At 38.3% G+C, this 14,492-nt stretch overlaps 1 long non-coding RNA gene across 1 annotated transcript in view; it reads left to right on the top strand.

The window, feature by feature from the left end:
- LOC147871157 (uncharacterized) overlaps positions 1-9,308 on the top strand; it is a 28,888-nt gene extending 19,580 nt beyond the window's left edge. Inside the window, exons 2-3 of the long non-coding RNA XR_015532717.1 lie at positions 6,614-6,739; positions 8,477-9,308. This is a non-coding gene — a long non-coding RNA (uncharacterized LOC147871157). The remainder of the gene's footprint in view (positions 1-6,613; positions 6,740-8,476) is intronic.
- Positions 9,309-14,492: the final 5,184 nt, after the last annotated feature.

Genomic DNA, 14,492 nt, shown 5'->3' with positions numbered 1-14,492 from the left:
AGTCCGAGAAAAGGATGGAAGGATCCTGTTCATATGGACCTGTCGTCAGACAGAACACTAATTAATAAATAAATAAATGATGGCCACGGTGGTCTAGCGGTTAGAACGCTGGCCTTGTAATCTTGGGGTCTCGGGTTCGATTCCCGGCGGTGCCCGAATTTATAACTTGTGTTGGGCAAGGCCGTGGTCTAGGCAACACGGAGTTTTCCTCCGGGGGCTTCCCCGGTTTCTCCGTGGCATCCCAACAATTACTCCATTCACACACAGAAGAAGGCAATGGCAAACCACTTCTGGATCATCTGCCAAGAACGTATATGAACAGGTCCCAGTCCGAGAAAAGGATGGAAGGATCCTGTTCATATGAACCTTCGTCAGACAGAACACTAAATAATAATAAATAATAATAATCTGTATTACCATTGTTGCCATAGTCATCATCGTAATTTATAATAATTATGTATTAATAATTGACGTCACTGACGACGTAAAGGTTTTCATACTCAAATGTGAATCTTAATTTGACTCTGTATTAATTAACTTTCAGTTTTCACACAGGAGGCTCTGTTATTTATTGGATTTATAGCCTTCGGAAATGGGAAAGTGAGTTGACACTACCAGAATTTGGGATTAGCTGAATTTAGATTTTCTTTTTCATGTCTTTTGTTTTATATTGGCATTGGTAACGCCATTCTACAGTATATATATATATATATATATATATATATATATATATATATATATATATATATCCAGAGCAAAAAATAAAATTCGTTTTCATAAATCTAAAATTTCATCTCATATCAGGCATTTTTATTTTTGGAGATTGCATTTTTTAAATCAATTTAATAGCCCAGTACTTTGATTCCGATGTAATATTGTTTCTACGTTGCTAGTTGAGAAAAAGCATCGCATTAAAAAATAATTTATACAAATTAACAGCATTATCGTGTTGTTAGTAAGCTATTATGATACTTCGAATGTTTGTTTAGGACAAAACCGGCAGGTCCATGTTGCGAGAAGTAAATGCAGGGAATTGTATGTCCTCTTCCGGAACTCAGGTTCGGAAATCACTATTAAAAAATACGGGCACTGTAAAACAGAAATTAATAATTTAATAATCTTCGGTCTGTCTTCCCTGCGATTTGAATTTCAATAAAAGCCTGGCATTACCACACAGTAGAAATCACACGCGTCAGAGATTCACATTACACGCTACAGAAACGTGAAATCGAGACGAAAGAAATGGAATTGAATTCCAGGACAGGAATTAATACAGCAAAGAGAAGAAAGTTGCTCTTTGATGTTGCCGATGTAACGTCTTGATGTAGAGAGAGCCTTGTGTTCGAAACTTGAATATACTTCGAGAGTCGTGAGTCTGGAGTCAGGTAAAATGAGGGCACTAGTTTACCAACGTTTCAGAAGTACTTGCTGCTTCCATCATCAGGAGGCAGCAAATACTTACTAATCTTTCACACAATTTCGTTGCAGAAACTTTGAAAATTGGTAAAACTGGAAATCAAAGAGTTTATTATATACACAGGACTTTCAGACGAAGCAATAATAATATTTTTTCGGTTCGAAGTGGAGGATACGCTACAATCATGAGCTATATAGACTATATAAAAGTGAGGATATAGTAACTCACATTAAACTGAGAAGGTTGGAATGGGCTGGACATGTCTACAGGATGGAAGAGTATAGGATACCCAAAAAAATATTGGAAGGAATAATATATGGGAGAAGGCCAGTGGGAAGACCTAAAGGTAGATGGCTGGATGCAGTGACGACTGACTCCAGAAATCTCCTTGGAACAGCAGCTTGGAGAAGGATAGCGTTGGATAGAGAGGATTGGAGGAAGAAGATAGAGGAGGCTAGGGCTCGATTTTGGGCTGTTACGCCATAGTAGTAGTAGTAGTATTCTCAGAATTTATTCCTAGAATCTTCTTAAAATGATTTTCTGAATCGTACGTAAAATTGAATTTTAGAAATGTAACTTCATAGTTTTATCTACAAAGATTAGGGGGTGTGGGGTAAGAGCATGAAAATTAGGCTTGCCCCTCACTGTCCAAGTAATATACGACTGGGAAATCGGTTGGCAAGGTCGTTTATAAAATGAATAATTACCAAGTTTTTCACCTGCCTTATCGGTACAGATTAATTTAATAAGTCATTTCTATTTGAAATTTTATAACGACATTAATGCTGCTTTGCATAACATGATGTGATTTTTATTTTAGATAGAAAGAAAACTCTGCATTTCAGACCGAACCGTAAATAATCTCTTCGTATTTCGCACCGAAGAATGTATTAAACAAAAATATAAATAAGTTAAAACTTACGTTGTACCATATTCCAATTCTTTGTAATATGAGCCATTACTGAGGAAATATATCCATCATGTTCGAAGTTTATATGAAGTAGGGGTTATATTAACTCTGTATAAACCAAAATTAAATCCGGAAGAACGTTTTAGTGAAGACCGCAGAACCAAATTTGATATAAATCCGTTCAGATAAGCAGTTGTACAGACTAACACGGCCTATCCGTTACGCTTAAAACCTTGCATACCGTGCAGTGTATTGGAATATAAAATCATGCATACAAACAAAACTGTTTGCACTTGAAGGACACTAATGCGAAACGCGTTTCGACCTCAAGAGGTCATCATCAGTGTCAAAACAAATTAATTCATATAATACAATTCAAAAGACTATGGTTTTTCACAGAGCATACAAGCTATGTACATTACAAAACCATACTTACGTAACACGTCACTGGACATTTATTGTACAGGAGTTGATGTATTTGAATACTTAGCTACTTAGCGTTTGGCATTAGTGTCCTTTAAAGTGTAAACTGTTTTGTCTGTATGCATGATTTTATATTTCCGTTACGTGTTTATTTTACGCACTTCATGTATGTACGAGGTGCGATCGGAAAGTTTCAAGACTGCGCGTATAAAAACCCGTACACTTATCTCAGGTATTAAATTCATCCATCACCCTCAAAGTAGTTCCCCTGGGAGTGAACACAACGATCCCAGCGCCGCTGCCAAGCCTGGAAGCATCCCTGGAAATCTTTCTTTGTCAGCCTGTCAAGCACCATCTGCGATTCTGCCTGAATCTCTTCTATCGTCTCAAATCTCCTTCCCTTTAGCTGAATTTTCATCTTTGGGAAGAGGAAGAAGTCACACGGCGAATAAGGAGGGTGCGGGATGACGGCCATGGTGTTTGAGGCCCAAAACTGCCGAACTTTGAGGGCGGTGTGCGCTGGCGCGTTGTCTTGAAACTTTCCGATCGCACCTTGTACATCACGAATTTTCAGCCATACCGATAAGAAATACCATGTTCAAATTTCAGAGATTGAATTAAAGTTGACAGTCTTTGAGATAACAATAAACCCACCATCCAAACAAGAAGAACGGGTGTGATCCTAGTCTTAAAGCCTGTACCACTTTCACGCGGCGAAGACCGTTCGGCTGTGGTTCGGTTTGTTGCAGGGAAGGATTTTTCTCTCCACCCAGCCTCCCATTTAACGGGTACCGGGTTTTGTTCTAGGGTAGAGCGGCCGAAATATAAATCTTACCGCTCACGACCATTTAATTTCAAGGTCAACCATAAATTTCATATGTGGTGTCTATTTGTACCCTAACTAAAAAGTTGTGATTACGTATGAAAATGAAAAAAATAAAGTTCAAAGAAGACACCCGAGAAGGAGAAAATGGTGATTAAGACGGACACAGTTATAATTTATTTCAGGCAGAATTGAAATACATTTCTTGCCATGTTTAGCACTTTTTCGGACTTCAAATTTGGTTCAAGACAACCATGTTTTTCTACACTTGACTCTTCGAAACTTTTTATAATTAAGTTCAGAGACAGCTATTTGTTATGTTCCGCATACCCTGGATTCCGGTATTTATCACAAAATTATCTTACATTTCTAAACTGCATATTGTACATAGAACTGCTTAAACTCAGACGAAAAAGTTAAATGGGGTCCAGATAGACCTCAAAACGCAACAGAGTTCCGGTTTTCACACTTCAAGGTCACGAATACAAGTGAAATTACTTGAAACTGCATTTCAGGGCATGTAAGCTGCGAGGTACAGATGATAGAACTGCTTATGGGTGTTCATATGGACGCCGCTATGCGTCTAGGGTTAGAAATGTTTCCTTTCTTCAATATTTAGTCCACTTGGATCAACCCAGGGAAGTACCAAGCAGTGTGTCCATCCACACGTTTCCTTAATTATTATGGAAATTGCATGTGTGTAACCGGACAGGAATTCCCAGGAACTTTCACTTATTTTTCTGTAGGTCGTAGCGTGATGTCATTTGAGAGTCGGTCCTGGTTCCACTGGTTGTTTTTCATTTGCCTGATGTAAATTTTGCAATTTAACGTCGTATTTGTTACCGGCAATGTATAGAATGCCTAAAGTCAGTAGACAAATAATGAAATAAATCTTAATGCCAATATTGTTTCGTTGTGTAAATTAAAATTAATCAAAGTCGATTAGGTAAGCTGTCAAGATGGAGGTTATTCAAGATAGTCGCGAAAACACCAAGTTACTGAATCTGAATATAACAAAGGTTTTGAGAATTAAAAAATTGTTTTATATTAAGTTTTTGAAAATATAATAGATAAAATAAAATTATATAAATCGTGTTATAGTAACTTCTTTGTTATATATTTTGTCTAAAGAATCTGAGGTATTTTATAAAATTCCTAGGTATTCTATAGAATACCTAGCCAAAATATAAAATAAACTGTTAGTTTCATACATTGCCTAAAAGTTATAGGCATTTTATAAAATGCCTGGGAATTTCATACTTTGCCTACTGATTTTAGGCATTCTATACATTGGCGGATTCCGTAGTTTACCGGTAACATATATACTAATCACTTTTAGTCACAGTCGGAGTGGAACACACTGAGAACAGACGTGTTTCACATAAACGTGTTTAAAAATACTGTAACACATGATTTACGCAACGCTGGTGGGACATTCATAAGCACTGAAAAGACATGATAAATATGATGTGTACATACAAGTTTCTATCAGACTTGTAGAGAATATTCCCTTGGATCGATTTGAGTCGAAATAATCAAACGTACGAAAGTCCGAAGTTGAACAATTAATTACGGATATAGGAACACGAGGAGTTTTAAAGAAGGTTAAGTTGTTACACACTTACCATAAAAATTCTCGTGTCAATTTTTGTAGCCTACTCGACGCTACTTAACCGCTTAATTAAAAGTATCTAAATTTTAACCAAGTTCATTAACAGGAAATTCGGAAAAGAGTGTCATTATACCAGAGTCGCCATAAAGGCACTTGGCACCCCACACAAATTTTAGCTCCCGAAAATTAATAAATTTGTATTAGTATGAATAAGCATTCTGCATTTGTAATTTCAAATCCAGTTAACACGGACATGGACCAGCATAATATCATTGTTCTAAACTTTGTACCAGTGACAATCAATATGTGGACCACGGGTCGGATGTGGCCCATTTAATTCAGAATTTCTCAGAGTTTTGCGATAACAGATTTTATTTGTATTTTTTTGCGACAAGCTAGAATTAGAATAGACAACAAATTCGTAATAATAGTACGAGGTGCGATCAGAAAGTTTAAAGACTGTGTCAATAGAGGGCGAACCGGATGTAGTACGAGCTTCTGCCGCTACGGGGTGCGGCCTACATTCATAGTGAATCAGTGTGCCAGCCGGCATCATCGAATTAGCATTTGTTTCTTAGTTACGGGCGTTTTGGTAGTGCATTACACCGACCCTCCTGCGATTTCGGAATGGCGTGTGCATCAAATTTTGCCAAAGACTCGCCAAAACGGCTACGGAAACCTATGAAATGCTAAAGCAAGCATTTCGGGAGTCCGCAATGAGTCGTGCACAAACTTTTGTGTGGCATTCACGTTTTAAAAATGGCCGAACCTCTGTCGATGATGACGAGCGTTCTGGACGACCATCTTCGAGCACAACGCCCGAAAATGTTACGAAGATTCGGCAGGCCATTCACGAAGATTGACGTCGTACCATCAACGACTTGTGCGACATTGTTGGGATAGGCTATGGGACCTGTCAGCTGATTCTAAAGGAATAACTCCACATGCGACGCATCATGACAACGCGCCAGCGCACACCGCCCTCAAAGTTCGGCAGTTTTTGGCCTCAAACAGCATGGCCGTCATCCCGCACCCTCCTTATTCGCCGGATTTAGCTCCGTGTGACTTCTTCCTCTTCCCAAAGATGAAAATTCAGCTAAAGGGAAGGAGATTTGAGACGATAGAAGAGATTCAGGCAGAATCGCAGATGGTGCTTGACAGGCTGACAAAGAAAGATTTCCAGGGATGCTTCCAGGCTTGGCAGCGGCGCTGGGATCGTTGTGTTCACTCCCAGGGGAACTACTTCGAGGGTGATGGATGAATTTAATACCTGAGATAAGTGTACGGTTTTTTTTATAGGCGCAGTCTGGAAACTTTCTGATCGCACCTCGTACACATATTTTAAGCATTTTCTTACTGACACATTTTCTTGTAGCAAATTTATCCATATTTAGGGACACTGTTTGTAATAATTATTTCGTCCAACAGAAATTGTTGTCACCAACGAGCGACACTGAAACCAGCTTACACAGATGTATACACATGCTGTTCGTGGCTGACAATGTCAACAAATGAAATCCATACAAATTAATTTGCTTCAAGAAGTGGGGAGAGGTAATTTCACATCCACTGTTGTAACTCCAGTAAAAGCGACGGCTACCACCAGTGTCACGAGTTTCTGCTTTAAAGATTCAAATTTGCTTTGACTGTTGTGCTTAAACTAATTACGAAAACACTCAGTGACGAAAAATAATATGATTTACACACTTATTTGATTTTTAATTTGTGTATTTAATTTTATATAATAATTCTTCTATTTAAAGCTTCGCGACCCACCGGTTGGGAACCAATGCTGTAACGTATAAGTAATTTACAACTAGGGCCGTTCGTAGAGTAGGAAAATCGGGGCGAAGGCCCCAGGACTCAAAATTCGGTATGACGGTATTTTCTTAATTTTGTGGGTTTCAATCAAAATTAAGACTGTGCCCTCACAATGTTTTAGTAAGACAGTGGAACTTTACCTGAAAGGAGTTTCTGACTGCTCGTAACAACCGATAAACATTATTCATTTTTTCTAAATGTGCCACCTAGTTTGGGGAGGAAGAATTCGCTTGTCGGTTCTCCAACAAAATTATTGTACTTAGTGTGGACACTAATCTTTATAGCTTCAACCAAAACACGTGTGCAAGCTATAAATTGTTTCGAAATTTGAGTTGTAATTTGTTTTTTAAGTATCAGTCAGCCCAAATCAACAAATGTTAAATTTTAGAATTGAGTGCACGCCTGTGGTAAAATTTACCTGCTGTAGATTATATGATATTTTCTAATTTGTGTTGTTGGTGCGATTGAATTTACTTTAGTTTGCTTTTTGATACAACAGAAATATTATTTTTTGGAAAGTTTATGTCTCTTATGTTCGTACATGATGTGATGCGAAATGACATTTCAAAAACTGAAATCAAAAATTAATTCTCTTATGAATCCGAAGCAAGCCCAATTTTCACGTAAATAAGGTAAATTTAGGTTATTTTATTTAATTATAATGTTCAGCTTTGTGTCAGTTACGTTAGAGATATTTGAATTCTCCGGTACATTATATATTTCTATCTTATATATGCTTTATACAAAATATTTACTAAGTTCAATACACGTTAGAATTTAGAATTTTATTTTACGTTCTTTCAGTTTAGCAGTTGTAGAAACAAGATGATGTTTGTTATCTGGACATAGTCTTTCTTGAAACATTGAGGAAACAATGTACGTTTTGTCCAATTTTGTCTTGGACAGGCTTGTATTCAATATTTTGTTTCCGTCTACACTGTCACGTCAGCTTAAAAATTATATTACATTGCTTAGTACTCAGGGATATGTTGTAGATTTTTTCATTTAATATCTATAATAAAGTCCGATGTTAAAATTTAGACAAATTAACTACAGATACGTATTTTTTAAACAATGCCAGCCCTTCCAGTTCTTTGTAACATAAAACTTTCTTTCTAACAATAAATTGCTTGCCAATTAATGTTGTAAATTTAACCTCTAAAAGAAATAAGCACAAAGAAAGGCGAAGAACGAAACATAACCTAAAAGCACAAGATGGCTCGTTCAACTGACGGTGGCCACTAAGCGCGCCCATTCGGTTTTCGAGTCAATCAGTATTCAGGTCACAATGTTGGCTTCACTGCACACACGTCAGCCATTTGCGAAGACGATACTAAGAATTGTTAGCGGCTTATTACAAAGCCGGGAACGCGAACAGGCGTTTATTTTTTCCTACTTTCTCCTTATACCTTCAATGTTTATTGTTATTATTCTGTTTATGATATTTCTCGTTGTTGTTTTTTTGTCCAGGTTTTTGTGACCGCTACAAACACGCGGGAGGGAGTAGAAGACCACTAAGCTATAGCACATACAGACAACTCTCGATTTACGAACGTTCGATTTAGGAACATTTGCTATAACGAATAATTCATTCAAAATTTATTTAAGTCGCCAATAGATAGAGTTTCTTATAAAACGAAATGCCAAACGTATAGTGAACATAATTGTAAGATTTAAATAAATAAACTTTTAAAAAATGTATGTATAATAATAATTATCAGAAAATTATTATATGATAATTATACTGAACTGTTCTTGGTTAATAAAATTAATCTAGCCAGTAAAAAGTATTGTACGTTACGTATCGTATTCGATAAACCATAAGTCATACATACATTATAATAAAACTTATTGTATAGACCATTCAATGTTTAGTACATGGTTTTAATGTTTTAAAATGGCTGCTAACGTATACGATACGTATCATAAAAGCTCAGAATGCAAGATACACATAACGAACAATGTCTTGGAACGTAATCTTTCGTAAACCGAGAGTTTGCCTGAACTGAAACATAACCCAGTACTTGGTTGTAGACTATCTGATGTGAAATTAAAACCTTTAGGCGTAGAATTGGTATGCATCTGTACCTGCAATGCTAGTGTTTCACAGTTCCTTTGGCTACAGAATATAGTGTAAAGGCCAGTGTATCAAAATGCCACAGATTGTGTCAAAACTGAAAGAATAATAAATGTTTTCAGTTGCACTTTCCAAACCCAGATAATCTCTTATTGTCTTGCTCGCCCCTTGTCCTTTTAATCTTCCCTTCCTCATTTCCTATGACGTAGCCCAAGCTCGGAGTTATTTTGCGTCCACTGTAGTTTGCCCACAAATCGCCCGAGGTATTTATTTTATTTATTTAGTGTTCTGTCTGACGACAGGTCCATATGAACAGGATCCTTCCATCCTTTTCTCGGACTGGGACCTGTTCATATACGTTCTTGGCAGATGATCCAGAAGTGGTTTGCCATTGCCTTCTTCTGTGTGTGAATGGAGTAATTGTTGAGATGCCACGGACAAGCTTTCTGTCCACATCGTGTTCCTAGAACCTCATTTGCGCCTCTAGTATGGAACAGGGGAGTAAATTCGTGATTGTGAAGGCAGTATTTTCACTTTCGTTGCAAGAAGACCAGAAGCAGTGGCCTCTCCGAAGGAGGACGAACGATGGAGCAGGTTGTGCTATATCACCACCAGACAGCCTCGTGGTAACTTTCTCTCTTCCTTCAGTAAGGATGCATATGAGTCACAGGCCAACCTCTGTATTTCGTTGGTTTAAAAAAGGAACATCAAAGAATACTCATTTCCGCAGACAGTAAGCGCGCCTCCAGATCTTGGTATGAGGTAAAGGCAAAGTCGTCCATGGTGGTTAACCGAGCACCACTCGTGGGTGTGGAGTTATGCCCGTAATCTTGGCATTGAAAGGAAATGGTGGTTAGCTTCACGCCCGGCAAATTTTATTTATTTTTTTATTTTCAGTGTTCTGTCTGACGACAGGTCCATATGAACAGGATCCTTCCATCCTTTTCTCGGACTGGGACCTGTTCATATACGTTCTTGGCAGATGATCCAGAAGTGGTTTGCCATTGCCTTCTTCTGTGTGTGAATGGAGTAATTGTTGGGATGCCACGGAGAAACCGGGGAAGCCCCCGGAGGAAAACTCCGTGTTGCCTAGACCACGGCCTTGCCCAACACAAGTTATAAATTCGGGCACCGCCGGGAATCGAACCCGAGACCCCAGGATTACAAGGCCAGCGTTCTAACCATCTTATTATTATTTAGTGTTCTGTCTGACGACAGATCCATATGAACAGGATCCTTCCATCCTTTTCTCGGACTGGGACCTGTTCATATACGTTCTTGGCAGATGATCAAGAAGTGGTTTGCCATTGCCTTCTTCTGTGTGTGAATGGAGTAATTGTTGGGATGCCACGGAGAAACCGGGGAAGCCCTCGGAGGAAAACTCCGTGTTGCCTAGACCACGGCCTTGCCCAACACAAGTTATAAATTCGGGCACCGCCGGGAATCGAACCCGAGACCCCAGGATCACATGTCGGACTGCAACATTTGTGTTCTCAATGGCCTCTTGAGTAATTTATCGACATCGAGAATCACAGAGGTGTTATTATTCCTACCATTTAAGCCCGGATGATTTCAGTGGGGTTGTGGTGGTAACCATGTGGACTTAAACAGAATACTTTTGTGACAGTGACTTACAGCAGTGGCATCAAGCTCGCACTTTTTAATTTTAGGTTGGCAAAACTGCAAAATTTCTGTAGCTGTTTGATGGCAGATATATCTTGTCGTAGTTAAAGGCGCCTCCGACTTAACAGATGATGGATTTCGGGACAGGGTAATCTAGGAAGAGTTTCTGAGGAAAGCCTGCTTTAATTTCCAAGGGGCTATTCTTAAATTACTCGTTAGCAGCATCAATAAAACCTGCTTATACCAACTTCGCCTGAACGCTGTAGTGACGTTCATTCCAGACCGTGCATTTTGGCTACGCTGACACATGTACTCAGCCTGATTTATAATTTTTGGATACCCATAAAGGTATACCTTTCCAACAGCGTTATTGTCATGTATAATTTGGGTTAAGTTTACTCGTAAACATACCGGTATATATCGTCCTGATGATGGAGGCAGTTAAGGACCTCTGAATCGTTGGTAAACTTCTACCAGACTACACGGCGCTACACCTCAGAAGACAGCCATGTTAATATTTTAATTGTTTCTTTATTGTAGAAAAAATCACGCAATTTAAGCTTCTCACATATGTAATTGCTGTGCAAAGTTTTTATGACATTTTGGGGTCAAGGGTGTTACTAGATCGGCTGGTTTGTTTCACGTAACGTGTGTAAAACTGTTGAAACCTTTACTTAGCGACGAGGTTACAACCTTCGTAAATATAAAGGAATAAGTGCAAAGTAACTCTAACTGTCGTAATAAAATGAACTGAGCGAATGGAGGTCTGCCATTGTTCGCTGATGCTACAGATAAACCAAAGCGAGCGTGGGACGAAGGAAATGCACCTCGACGGATTCAGCAAGACAGTGGCCTCAGTGTCTCCGCGTATCAGACTCCAGACAGAGCAATTTTTATTTTCTGGAAATCAGTTTGGCCCCGTGATCAGGAGAAGAGGCATTGTGGCTTGACGCATGCGCACGAAGGCGAGGAGTTATCATGTGACAGACATGACGATTCATTTGCATTGGTTGTTCGGTAATGTAAGCATATCATGTTGTAACTTCCTTTGTGCACTCACAGTAAATATTTATTCAATAGCGTGCATTGTTTCATTTTCAGATCACAGAAAATACCCGATAAATTATCGTATGGTTAAATCCCTTTTCAATTCACGATAGGACATGACTCATGTTATACGCTAAGTGAAGCCATCTTGTTGAGTCATAGTAGCGAAGTATGTACCAGCCTTATGATTGTGCAAACCCTCGCATGCCTGTTGCAATAAAATTATTTACGATTTGAATATTCGGTTTGCAATGGAGGGCAAATCTTCTTTTTGCATTACTACGTTCAGCGCTGTATAAGGAAATGGTCTGCAGAAAGAACATAACACGTAACCTGCCTCACTGACTGGTTATACAATACTACCAGCTCATAAAGAATGTTAAAACATAATATTCGGTTACTTACTCGATGAAGACGAGTCCTTAGCCGCTCAACCACTCAAGAAATTCCCAACATTTAATGGAACTCGAAGGTTTATTACCGTGTCCACAAGTGCCCGCCGCTGGTCCTTGTCCTGAGCCAGATGAATCCAGTCCATACCACCCCATCCTATATCTCTAAGATCCATTTTAATATTATCCTCCCATCTACGAATAGGTCTCTTTCCTTCTGTTTTGCCCGTGTATGCATTCTTCTTCCTCCCATGCAGGCTACATGCTCTGCCAATCTCATCCTCCTTAACGTAATCAGTCTAATTACTTCTGGCAAAGAGCATAATTAATGAAGCTTCTCATATACAAATTTTTCCAGCCTCCTAGTAATTCACTCCTCTGAGGTCCAAATATTCTCCTTAGCACCCTGTTCTCAAACACCCTCAGTCTACGTTCCTCCCTTAGTGCCAGAGACCAAGTTTCACATCCATACAAAACTACAGGCAAAATTATGCTTTTGTATATTTTAATCTTTACATTTTTAGGCAACAGATGAGAAGACAAAGGGTTCTGAACTGAATGGTAACAACCATTACCAGAATTTAACCTGCTCTTAATTTCCTCAGGAATCAAATTCTTGATGACTTTTGCCTCGAATATTGTACTCATTCGTCGTTTTCTGTACAGAGCCGTCTTGGTCATTGAGGGATACACACTCTACGACCAAGCTCCATGCCGAAGTGTTGTCAAACGAAACCACTTTCTCTGTGTGTGAAGGTAAAACTGTGTTCTGAGCTCAGTCTATCGGACACCCTTCCCTTGTTAGAGATTATAACAGTAAATGATGGTCTGATTTAATCTTATAAGCTGAAGGCAGAAATTTAGAAATTAGATTGGATTAAGATTTAACAAAGAAGACGTTTCCTATGTTGGACGCGTATGTATTAAAGTGTATGGAAATGAAAAAGTGGAGATAGAATTTTTTGTGTAACGATTTACTTGGTACAAATGAGGATTTAGTGCATAAACATAATGAATTGTACCAACGTAGTTTCATAGATGCAAATGGAAAGATACGATTAGTAAAATGTAACTGTGAATGTATGAGAGAAAGGAGCTAGCCTACAGATAGTTACAAAATGTTTTCAGCACTTGTAGTATATATATATTTTTTAAAATAAAAATAGTAATAAAAATGAAATTACGTTTTGTAAATTTATATATATATATATATATATATATATATATATATATATAGCGCCTAACACATCGCCTTACAATCACATTAAAATATGTTTTTTTGTTGTATGAAATAGTTTCTAGTACAACATTAACTTAGTACATAAATTTTCTTATTTTTGTACATTTTTTTAATACGACAAAATCACATATTCTGAACTAACTAACACAAAAGTTAAAGACCAAAACATCTGTAATTGAAATGAAAAGGTGACCTTAAAATTTAGGTATAGACTGTTTAATATCTGTGTCCAGAACTTTTTTTTAGAATCCTAGAAAAGTTCAACTTTCAACCAGAATTACGTTTTCATTAATCAGATATACAATTGGTAGTTCCGCATTGTTCAAAATCTAGTCGTCTTTTGCTCATGCGCTACTTGTGAACGTCTCCAATCGATATTAATTAACCTCGTGACATCTCGCCTATTCAACTCGACATATATCAGTCCGCTGTCATGCCATGCAGTCGAGATTTATGGGCGTTATAACTCATGTTCTTCGCTTAGGACAACCGGACTTTCTCTAGCGTGTTTCTTAGTATATATAATGGCGTTTTCTCTCTTGCACAGTTTTATAATGTAAAATACGACGATTATAATAATTAATGATAAAAAATGATTTTGAAGAAAGATGTCGTGACCTATTTTAAGACACTAACGTAGAATTTGGGTGTAAGGACTGACGAAACGACGTAAAACATCAGCCGTAATTGATTCAAACCTGGAATTTTCTGGTTACAAAGCGAGTTAACTATCAAAATGAACTTCGTTTAAAGTTGGCCTCTCGGAAGAAATTCGAGCCTGGGGACCTCCAGCACGAAGATGTTTGTAATGAAATGTTGTTTGAAGACGTTGCTGGTTGTAGTAGAGTCGTGTGTCAGCACGCGAATGAAGAAAATCCCGTCACGGTAAAGATTGTCTGTCGCTCGTCATGCACAGTGGCTCCAACCCGCGAGTGATCTTGAAGACTAGCAGGCAGTTTTGCCAGCAAATGACGGACAGTAGGATAGAACCAGGGAACGCATACGAACGCTTTCCACTTGGAAACAAAAGAAACATGAAAGGAGGAGGGAAGGGAATCAGATATGCTCACCTGTTTGTCGGCAACTGCTGGGGGTAACCTGCTTTTT

Source organism: Zootermopsis nevadensis, unplaced genomic scaffold, assembly GCF_977971745.1.
Source record: "Zootermopsis nevadensis isolate Lab colony 2312 unplaced genomic scaffold, Znev_1.0 Znev_ptg000061l, whole genome shotgun sequence".
In the NCBI taxonomy this organism is placed as follows: domain Eukaryota; kingdom Metazoa; phylum Arthropoda; class Insecta; order Blattodea; family Termopsidae; genus Zootermopsis; species Zootermopsis nevadensis.
This window is presented reverse-complemented; position numbering and strand designations above follow the sequence as displayed.